Source organism: Leptonychotes weddellii, unplaced genomic scaffold (assembly GCF_054177405.1).
Source record: "Leptonychotes weddellii isolate Sample4059 unplaced genomic scaffold, ASM5417740v2 HiC_scaffold_4209, whole genome shotgun sequence".
Classification (NCBI taxonomy): Eukaryota; Metazoa; Chordata; class Mammalia; order Carnivora; family Phocidae; genus Leptonychotes; species Leptonychotes weddellii.
The window spans coordinates 1-11,933 of NW_028008670.1; the positions used below are offsets into that span (position 1 = coordinate 1).

At 39.6% G+C, this 11,933-nt stretch overlaps 1 long non-coding RNA gene across 1 annotated transcript; it reads right to left on the reverse strand.

The window, feature by feature from the left end:
• Positions 1-3,261: 3,261 nt before the first annotated feature.
• LOC145719404 (uncharacterized) lies at positions 3,262-11,330 on the reverse strand. The gene is made up of 3 exons (XR_014142355.1): positions 10,906-11,330; positions 6,624-6,716; positions 3,262-3,465 (listed from the first exon to the last, which is right to left on the reverse strand). It is a non-coding gene; the product is annotated as an uncharacterized LOC145719404 (long non-coding RNA).
• Positions 11,331-11,933: the final 603 nt, after the last annotated feature.

An 11,933-nucleotide genomic window follows, 5' to 3' on the forward strand; every position in this document is an offset into this window, starting at 1 on the left:
TCTGGGATTTGGTTCAAAGCGGTCTGTGTAGGGGGGGTGGGGGAGAGGGATGGATGGGGAAATTGACGAAATGAGGTTGGCCATACTGATAACTGGTAACGCTGGAGGATGGGCCACTGGGTCCATTATGCTCTTCTCTTTGTCATACGTTTGAAATTTGCCATAATAGAATGTTTAAAAAAAGATATGTTCAAATGACTTTATTTATTTACTTATTTGTTCAAATGACTTTAATACTACTCCTGTCCTTCACAAGCATTACAAGTTAGCACAGTGCATGCTAGCATGCATTTTATTGGGGCACCTGTTTATTTTCTCCATTTAAATGATTGGAGAGCTGGACTGGAGAAAGGTTGAGCTGTGAGTGAAGTCCTGGGCTGGGCTGGGCTGCGCACGTTGCAATCAAGGCAGCTGACAGAAGGGGCAGAGTGAGGAGGCTGCTCTGGGGGCCCTGTCCTGGTTGAAACAAAGTTGCAAGCACTCGATTTTTCTCCATTTACTTTATGCTAGTCTACACTGCCCGTATGATCTATATTGAAGAAAAGGAATTACATAGTCTTTAATGTGGTAGTAGAAGGTTAATTGATGAGAATTCTCTCTTGCATTATCTAGTGGAGCCCAAGGCTGCATGGAAAGTGTCTGGACTTGGGGGTGGTGGGAGGTGGGTAGGAGTTGATGAGTGTAGGTCATCCCTCCAGAAGCGTGGCTCAGGTCAGGGTGGTTTCGGGACTGAAATTGGCCCAGAAGCTCAAAGCCACTCTAAAACAAGAGAGGCAGCCTATCTACGCTTCGGGAAGGGTTTACATTGCATTTTCCATACTTCGCCATATTAACCGTGGGATAAGGATAGGATCAGAGTGTGGAGTGGCAGGGGGCCCAGAAGGGAACAGCCTCAAATGCTGAGGTGGAAAGCTAGTCTGCCAAGGGGGTGGGAGGCAGGTATGGGGAGATAGGCCAGAAATTTAGCGTGCCTGGAATGGAGTGAGAGTTGTTTGAAGAGTCAGAGGCCAGGCTAGGGGAGCTAGTTAGAGATGTGCATAGGCAGGAAGAGAGTGCACTTGTGAGGGCAAAGTAGCATTGCCTGGGGTAAATACACGCACAGCATATTCTGGGCTGTGCAAAGATGGAGATCCGACAGTCCCCTTGCTCCTTTGCTAAGCATGAGTCAGGATACTGCTCCAAGTGTTGGGTCCTGCATCCAAACTTGAACATGTGGAAAACCAGAGGATCAGGAAGATGCATGAAGAAGACAGGGGTTCCTTCTAAGTCAGAGTTGTGGATGTCAAGGCTTGTTTTTCCTTGCAGAGAAAGAGCTAAAAAATGACCCACCAATTGTCTTGAGGAATATGAAAGATTAACAGTCACCATATTTAGGAGGGTCTAAACAGGGGCGAAAGTTGTACCATATCTGGGTTCATGCCGGAGAAGGCAATGCTAAAGCCAACTATTCGAGGAATCTGTGGATTAGGCATCTTTGGAGGATATCAGAAATCAGCCCTATGCCACCACTTAATGTTGCTCTTCCCAGCTGGTGGAAGGTACTGGTCTTGCTCACTGAACCTCAGGTTAGATCATGGCTTGTGAATTAGGAGTGATTCATGATCGTTAACAACATGAGGCTGTTCTCATAGTTTATCCATGAAGGGACCTCTGAGTCTGACATTTCATTTTCCTTCTGTTTTTTGTTTTTTTTTTTTTCACCTAAGAACCTCAGAACATTTTCCAACAGTAATGAGCTAAACCTCACAATATACCCTAAGGGGTAGATATGACTTCTCATATTACCGCTGAGGACAGAAAACAAAGCATTAAGTGATTTGCCCAAGTCACCTAGGGAATTATAGCATGTCAGTGATGGGGTGGGGGAGGGTGGGCAGGGACAACCCAGAGCTTATGCCCAGTCTCCACATCTAACTGCCTTTTAACAACACAATGAAGCTGTTTTTGCAGTGGACACACACCAAAGGCTAGAGGGGTTAGAAGCAACAGAGTAGCATAAAATTCTTAAGTCATGACCAATGTGGTCTTAATTTACAGGCAGGGTTACTGAGATATGATCAGAGGAGGAGGTAATTATAACAGATATGGCTACATTCAGACAGCAACACATGGGAAAACTGGCACAATTCCTCTGCTAAGCCATTTGCTGCCCCGAATAATCTTGACCTTTGGAAGGGGATTTACATGTCTAATGGCATTTACACAGAAGAAACAAAATTCTGTACACATCTAGTATTTTAACAGTAACCAGTTGCTTTGAAATGGTTTCCAGGACTTCTGGTTACATCTAGAATAGGGTTTAGCAAACTACCATCCAGCCTATGGGCTAAAGCTGGTCACCCTTTAAGGATGGGTTTTACATTTTTAGAGGGGTACAAGAAAAGAAAGAGCAAACAATCAGAAAAGAAGAATATAGGGCAAGAGATCCTATGTTGCCCACAGAGCTAGATTTACTATCTGGCCCTTCACCAAAAAGTTTGGTGAACCTTGATCTAGAAGAACAAGATCCTATCAAATTGAATTTCTCCCATACCAACTTATATTCAGCTATCAGCCGTTCAAGAGGCAATCCTGAACATGAGATGGGTTAGCATCCTTTTCCTCAGCTCCATTATAAATGAAAGTATTTAGAGGACAAACTCCTGGCTCTGGGAAATGTGGCCCTAAGTACAGCAGGAGAGCTGGCAGGCAAGAGAGCTGTTGGGTCACTGCCTCAGGGCAAACAGGGACCAATAGGAACAGAGACAAATAGAGAAAACAATCCTAATTTGCTTTGTTTCTCATGTTTTGTGTTGTTTGGGACTAGGAAGGCTCTTGTTTTAATGTCCTCTGCTCCAAAACATTCCTTCCTTAGAAAATAAATGTCATTTGAATAAACATCAGCTCTCATTCTTTAAAGCTGGAGGAGGATCAGTGTGGGGCCAGTGCAAGCATCCAATGGGTATTTGGCTTTGGCTTAAGTAAATATATGGTACCATCCAACATTAAGAATCCATAATGCCACAAATCCACATTTTCCTTTTAAAAGATTAGAGTTCATTCCTTCCTCAAATATCTCAACTTACTTCCTGAGCTAGTATCTGCATGCAACTTTTACAAGTGGAATCCCATGGGTTAACATCTCTCGAGTACCATGGAGAAGACTGGAAACTAAACAGTACAAGGTTTCGTTTCTCTAAGCTTGAAGGATCTGAGAACCCAGAGACATGCTCGGACTTTGGGTGTTTTCAGGACGGAGAGCCCTGCTAAATCACTCACAGACCATTCTTCCTGCGAGGAGTCCCAGAAACTCAGGACATGGTATTGTTATTACTTTTTTTAACGGCAAATGTTTACCTCCAGCCAAATGTCAGCCACATCATGCACAATCATCACGAGGGTCCCACTGCGAATATAATTAGCACACCAAGAGAAGCTCATCAAGCTAATAGCAGCCAGGTGGTGGATGACATGAGCTAGAAAATCCTACACAACGAGAAGAAAATGGAAGCTATTAAGCAAACACAATTATTTTCTAATCACTGGAAGAGCTAACAACAACAACAACAATAATATTGTTTAAAAACCAACAACTTACATCTGAATATTTTGAAATTTGTAAAATGCTTTCACTTTGATTCTTAAACAAAATCCTTGTGAGGGAACTAACACATATTACCCTCACTGATGAAGTCACTTAACTTTGGGACAGCTTTGAATAGTTGTCATCTAAATCCTAACATCTGCTCTTCTTTCCACTGCCCCACACTGGATATATGTACACACGCCCGCACACACACACACACACACACACACAACTATATACATACACACACATTCCTGTGTATATTTACATTTATCCTTTACTCCCTAATTCCAAAAAGGAAAAAAGACAGATATACAATATAATAAAATTACACAACCATTAAAATAAGAGTTACCGCATATGAAACAAGTAACAAATGTAAGTGCAATATTACCAACCCTGAGCTAAAGAAAGCTACCACAATCGAGCATAAAAACTTAAATGTTTTCGGGCGCCTGGGTGGCTCAGTTGGTTGAGTGACTGCCTTCGGCTCAGGTCATGATCCTGGAGTCCCTGGATCAAGTCCCGCATCCTGCTTCTCCCTCTGACCCTCTTCCCTCTCATGCTCTCTCAAATAAATAAATAAAATCTTTAAAAAAAAAAAAAACTTAAATGTTTTCTGCCAACAAAATATACAAATGGCCAACAACTACACAAAAAGACACTCGACCCTCATTAGTTGTCAGGAAAATGTAAATCAAAACCACCATGAGATACCACTTCATCCCCACTAGGATAGCTATAACAAAAATGATGGACTATCACAAGTGTTGGCAAGGACATGGAGAAACTGGAATGCTTATATGTTGCTGGTAGGAATGTAAAATGGTGCAGCATCTTTGGCAGTTGCCCAAAAGGTTAAATATAGGATTATCATATAGCCCAGCAATTCTACTGAAATAAAAATATGTCCATGCAAAAGCTTGTAGATGAATGTTCATAACACCATTATTCCGAAGAGACAAAAAAGGAAACATCCCAAATAGCCATCAAGTAATAAATAGATAAATAGAATACCGTATATCCAAACCATGGACAATTATTTAGCACTAAAAAGGAATGAAGGATTGATACATGCTTCCACATGAATGAACCTTGAAAACATTATGTGAAGTGAAAGTGTCAGACACACAAAAAACCATATATTATGATTCAACTTATATGAAATATACAGAAGAGGCAAATCCATAGAGACGGAAAGTAGGTCAGTGGGTTGCCTAGGGCTGGGGAAGTTAGGAGAAATGGGGAGTGACTGCAAAAAGGTACAGGATATCTTTTGGGGGGGTGACAAAAATATTCTAAAAATGACTGTGGTGATGAGTGCACAACTCTGTGGACATACTCAAAACCACTGAATTACACACTTTCGATGACTGCGTTGTACAGTGTGCGGACACCTCGATAAAGATGTTTTAAAAAACACTTAAAGATTTCAGTTTTCTCGTAGCCAAAGTAAAAGTGTAAACATGATACTACTAATAATAGCCCAACTTACTGAGCACTTATGGTATACCAGCTTAATCCTCACAACAACCCTAGAAGACAGAAACTATTTTTAGCTCCATTTTACAGATGAGGAAATCAAGTTTAGGGAGTTTAGCCTGCTAGCTTGAGAGGTTAGTGAGTGGTGAGGCCGGGGATTCAAACCTGGGTTCAATTTTTGAAAAGGTACCCTATGCACCTATATGTAATAAAGAGAAACCAACTACTGAAAAATCAGATGTGGGAGAAAGACAGGATCATTATAGCCTTGACCCACCTTAGTATATCTATGAAGACCTTCTAAAAAGCGATTATCTTCAATTCTCTCCCTTGAGAAAATGACTCAAACAATTACATTTTGATGTATTCTTAGTTAATGACAGTTCATCTACAGCTATTGCTGAGTTTTATGGAAAAGGAGATTATTTCTATCAGGTTTTTTCATAATATGTTCTTTTACTTACATTTTATAAGTTTTCTTTTAAGATCTCCTGTTGACTGCAGTTGATTGAGCCCCTTAGTGATGGATAGGGTGCACCATCACGCACCCGAACATCACTTAATCAAGTCGGCTTGGTCTTATCTCCTTAATACTGAGTTCAACTTAGCTTTATTTGTCACACAAATTTTGCCACAGACTGACTTTTTAAACAGAGTGTAGCATATGAGGTATATACCAAGAGTATTTATCATTTGATCTGTGTTGCTAACATATATGATAAAATCTTGTGATTGCATTGAGAATCTAATATGGTTTTCTGCATCAGCAAACGGTTCCTAAAACGCCTCACTTTGTTAACTCAGAGGATACATTTTTTTTTTTAGCATGCCTGTGGCTCAATTTCCCTACATCTAAAGCAAAGCCAAGCATGCCCAAAGCAAAGTTTCCACATAAAGATCTTGGATGAATTAAGGACAACGTGTATTCAAAGTCTTTGAATACATCAAAGAATTACTATAAGGTGGTTTGTAATCAACTAAAAGATGTGGCTGCAGAATTAAAACTACTAGCACCTGTAATGAAGAACATCAAATGCCCGAACCCAAAGGGAAAAACAGACCACATAAAGGAGAGTTCTCCTCCTACTGAGCAAGAGTGGAACTTCCAAGTGAAAGTGTCTATAGTCTATAATGTTTCGCTGCAAATACTTATTGAGGCACCAAAACATGAGCAAGTTTTGCACCATCCTACGTGCTATAAAATGCAAAAAGGCTATGAATTGAAACTAACATAAGAACACAATTTAAAGATTAGGATTGGGGGCGGGGGGGGTGACAATTTTTGAAAAAGTAGATAAAGTAGCTTTGTAAATAAGACACTTACCTAAGGGTGCCTGGGTGGTGCAGTTGGTTAAGCGTTTGAGTCTTGGTTTCAGACTCTTGGTTTCAGCTGAGGTCATGATCTCAGGGTCCCGCGATCAAGCCCCACATCTGGCTCTATGCTCAGCGCAGAGTCTGCTTAGGATTCTCTCTCCCTCTCCCTCTGCACACCCCTCCCCCTGCTTGCTCTCTCACGAGCGCTCTCTCTCTCTCTCAAATAAATAAAATCTTAAAAAAAAAAAAAAAAGATACTTACCTTCCTCTTGACATCAGAGCCAAGACTAAATATCAGAGACCAATAAAAACTCATCTCCAAAATATAGTACCAGTACTGGGATGGCAGCAAGGGCTGAGGAAAATGAGAGTATTCGCTACTTTAGTATCACTGTATAAACAACTCCTTTTAAGGCATGAAACTATTGTTTACACCTATTTATGTTCCACGGAATTCCCCCAAATGATGATGCTTTAAGATTTCCATTTCTGAGGGGCACCTGGATGGCGCAGTTGGTTAACAGTCCAATTCTTAGTTTCGGCTCAGGTGGTGATTTCAGGGTCGTGAGATTGAGCCCCACCTCGGGCTCCGTGCTCAGCACGGAGTCTGTTTAAGTTTCCCTCTCCCTCTGCCTCTGCCCCTCCTCTCTCTCTCTCTCTTTCTCCCTCTCTAAAATAAATAAATCTTGGGCGCCTGGGTGGCTCAGTCGGTTAAGCGACTGCCTTCGGCTCAGGTCATGATCCTGGAGTCCCGGGATCGAGTCCCGCATCGGGCTCCCTGCTCGGCAGGGAGTCTGCTTCTCCCTCTGACCCTCCCCCCTCTCATGCTCTCTCTATCTCATTCTCTCTCTCAAATAAATAAATAAAATCTTTAAAAAAAAATTAAAAAATAATAAATCTTAAAAAAAGATTTCCACTTCTGAGAAGGAATCAAAGATAATATTTCAAGGTGTTTTATTTCTGAAAGGGTAGACAAGAATTCCAAAATCAAGTTAAGTGTTTTGTTTAAAAGTTAATAAAACTACAACAGGTATAATTGCCTTGTTTTAGTTGACTGAAAGTTAAACTAGGGAAAACAAATTCAAAAGTTTTACTTAAGAATATTGGTAAGTCTGTTCTGCTATTCCCACAGTTCACCTGGTTTTATGTTTCTTGAATACTACTCAAAATCTGATGTCCTAACTTCTCTACTGGTGACAGCTAGTAATCAGAATTGGCTATCCTCAAATGGGGGCAGTAATAAAATATATACAATTATTTAAGTACTCTAAAAATGTCTTCTGAAAAAAAAATAAAATTTCTATATCTAGAATTTTCCTTGATAATTTTATAGTGTCGGGTGTGGGGGGGGTGCTTATTTTAGCTAAGTTGAGACATTATATTACTTGGTGTGATGGATTGTTACATCAATGCCTCCAATGAATTTCACCTTCTGATATTCATGTATGGGCATAGTCTTCTCCATCATGACCATGAACTTGATCTTGGGCTTTGGTGAATGGAGCATAAGCAAATATGATTCAAGCAGAGACTTCATAAGCACCAGGTAAGAAACCTGAGCTATCTTGCTGATAAGAGCAAAATAGAGAATCAAGGTACCCACTGCCAAAAATATGAATGAGGACACCAGGGATGTGAGCCATTCCCTAGCCAGCCTACCAACAGACTGAAATACAAGCATGAACTCATTTAACACTACATGGAGCAAAAAGAACTGTTCAGCTGGGCCCAGCCCAAATTGTTAACCCAAATCATGAGCAAATAAATGGTTGTTGTTCTAAGGCACTGCATTGGGGATGGTTTGTTATGTACCAGTAGATAGCTGATATACCTGAGAAGTTCAGAGTAAGTTGGAGGTAGAAGAATAAGATTGGAGTTTGACCTACATATTGCCTAAGTATTTTATGGTCTAACCTTCTTTAATTCTCTAATACTGAAGCTAACACATTAAAAGGGATAATTTTCTGGTCAACTGATCATCCTCTATAAGGTCATAATAGAATGAGATAAGAGTTTTTGCTTTCTTCTATGTCAAACAAGCATGTATGAGACTAACTCTCCTAGTGAAAACTAACAAAGGATCTGGGTAAAATGCATAAAAATATCTCTGCGAAGACATCAAAGAGCAACCAAGGCACCCAGAACCTGTGAAGCTTTCGAAGAGAAAATGCATTAAAAATGAATCTTTCATTTCTAGTGAATCCTTAATCCAAGAAGTTCCATAGACCCTAAGTGGGATAAATTCAAAGAAAACCACACCAGTGTATAGCATTAGTCAGCATTTGCCAATTTATAAGCTGCATGGAGTCCAGAGACTAAGAAGTAGAAGAAGTTATATAGGACTTTTGGAAATTTCATGGTCCTAGGATGCAAATTGGTACCCAGGTCCAGCCAAAGAAAGAGTCCTGGTAAACACTGTAATCTTTTATCAAACCACTAGGAAAACACCCTAGGAATATGGATAAGTTGTAAATACATCTGCCCTCAAAAAGACTGGAATCCACATTGAATCAGCTCAATCACATACAAAATGAAGGTGATCTGTCTCTACTCTAATGAATAGAAGTGAATGTAAATCTTCTCAAGAGGAAGATAATATCCTGAGCATCTATACTTTTTCATAAACAATATCTATTATTCAATCAAAAGTTACCAAGCATAAGGAGACAAGAATAAAAAAAGAGAACAGACCCATAGGCGATCAAGACATTGGATTCCTCAGACTTGGACTTCCAAATAACTTTAAAAACTTGGTTAAAATGTGGAAAATTTCAGTAGAGAACTGGAATCCACTAAAAAAAAGGGTTAAATGAAAATTTGAGAAGTGAAAAACATAGTAACTAAAATTTAGAACTCAAAAGATGTGTTTCACAGCAGTTTAGACACTGCTGATAAAGGCAGCAACAAACTAGAGAACATGAAAATAGAATATATCCAGATCTGTGAAGGGTCTGAGATTTTACCCTACTTGCAAGATAGCTTGCCACAGTTTCATAGGGGCTGATTGAAGATCCAAGACTCCTGGGTCAGAGGTAAAGGAGAGCGTATTATTCACAGTAATAGTAGGTGTCAGAGTATCAATATTTGGGACAGATCTCCCATCTTAACTCATAGAGGGCTAAGCAAAAAGCATCAGATGACATCTGCACATACCATGGGTTGTAGTACAAGAGAGGAACCCTGAGCTAGGAAACCTGAATCTTTATAATTGATAGTAATGTGTCTACCCTTTGCTCCAGAAGGAGATATTTCTATCTTCCAAGGTTGTCTGCTATACAGAAGTCCTTGAAAGATAGTACAGAACAAAAGGCAGGCAGTGCTTCACTTCATAAGACATGCAAAAATGCAAGAAATCCATGGAGAACTGTCTCCCAACAAACTAAAGCTCAGAGAAGCAAGAGGATGGAAAATATTAGAAAAAGCATAAGAGACATGTGGGACCTAGTGTAAACATCTAGCATATTAGCACATCTGTAATTGAATTTCCAGAAAGAGGAGAGAGAGAGAGAGAAAAAAAGGAACAAAAGCAATGGCTGAGAATTTTCTAAAAGTGACTGAAGATATCACGCCACAGATTCAAGAAGTTCTATGGACATTAGGCAGGATTAAGTCAAAGAAAACCACATTTATGCCTATCATAATAAAACTTGAAAGACAAAGACAAGATACTGAAATCAGAGAAAAAAGACATTCTGTTCAAAGAAGCAAAAATAAAACTGACAACTAAATTCTTAAAGAAAATGATGGGATCCAGAAGGCAATGGAATGCCATTTTCAAATGCTAAAGGAAAATCATTGCTAACCTAGAATTCTATACCCTCAAAATATATCCTTTAAAAAATGAAGGCGAAGTGATAACATTTCAGAAAAGCAAACCAAAGGGACTTCTTCAGCCAGAAGGATAATCATCCCAGATGGAAACATGGAAAAGCAGGATACAAGGTGGAGCACAGAGAAGGTGATTTGACTGTTTCCAAAACAATAATAGCAATGACTTGCAGCATTTTAAATATTTGAAGGAGGAAATAGGAGGAGGGTATATGAAGAATTCTATGAAGAATTCTAACGACTTTTCAGTGACTGTAAAGAGGTTAGAGCATTAATTTTTATTAGACTCCAATAATTAAAAAATGCATATAGTAATGTCTAGGATAATTACTATAAGCACAAAAGGATGCCTAACTAAAAAGCTAATGTAAAGGAAGAAATGGAGTAATAATTTTTTTAAAAACTTGATTGTCCCATAAAAAAGTAAGGAGAGAGTACAATAAAAGGAAATGCTCCATGTATTACAAATAGAAAATAAATCATAAGATAGGAGATTTAAACTCAAATATGTAATTGCATTAACCATAAACAGACTAAAGGAACAACACAAGTGATAGGTAAGTAAGGAATAAGGATGAGTAAGCTCTGGTAGAGAAAGAGCTGAAGGATTGCACAGACGTGGACAGAGAGTAGGAAGGGGACTCGGACCTAACTCAGGGGACAATTTGAGGGCCTCAAAGCTGAAGGAAGGGAGGACTGTATCAGAAGGGACTTACCTGCCTGGGATAGCCATTCCACACCTCCCAAAGGTCATATACCCAAGGTTTCTGAAAAAACAAGGAACCAAGAGAGAAAAAATAAGTTTGTCAGAGTCAAAGGCTGATTTCAGCAGAAAACATAAGCTCTTCCTGACGTCATTGACAGGGCCACACATAACAGTAAGACTGTTGTTCCTGCTGCATCTCTTTCTCTCTTTAGGTATTGATACATGTCCCCATACAATGTGCCTGGGACGCTCACGACTTCTAGTGAATCTGGGACCACACACGGTGCTGCCTCACACAGGAAATTATTCAAATAGGGACGCCTGGGTGGCTCAGTCAGTTAAGCATCTGCCTTTGGCTCAGATCATGATCCCAGGGTCCTGGGATCGAGCCCAGCATCGGGCTCCCTGCTCAGCGGGGAGTCTGCTTCTCCCTCTCCTTCTGCTCCTCCCCCTGCTCCTTCTCTCTCTCTCGCTCGCTCTCTTTCTCTCAAATAAATAAAATCTTTAAAAAAATCTTTTTAATCTTTTTAAAAAAAGGAAATTATTCAAACAAGTGAAACCTCTAATGATATGATTTCTGAACCAATCAGATTACTCCTTCTGTAGCAATAAAAATATCTTAAATCTTGAGCAAAATCTCTAAAAGCTGGTTATCTTTTTTTTTCTGTCAACAATTTATTATGAAGTTTATATATCACTTAATGAGGTAATCATTTAGTGACTATTTAAACAGACAATGTAAAGGTCTGTTCAGGGGATTGTCAGTAGTCCAGGGTAGTTGGCACATGGGTCGTGTGAGTGGAAATAGGGAGAGATTAGGTTTCAAATTTATGTTTGCCAATCCAATGCTTAACAAAGGCTTTGAAAGACAAACTGAGGAGTTACGACTTCTCTAGGCATCTGTGTGGTTTTTAAAAGCATGAAAGCTGGTTAGCTTATTGAGAACCTTATTTCACGAGGAATTCATAGGCAACAGTTTGTTTTTTTTTTTTAAAGATTTTATTTATTTATTTGAGACAGAATGAGAGAGAGAGAGAG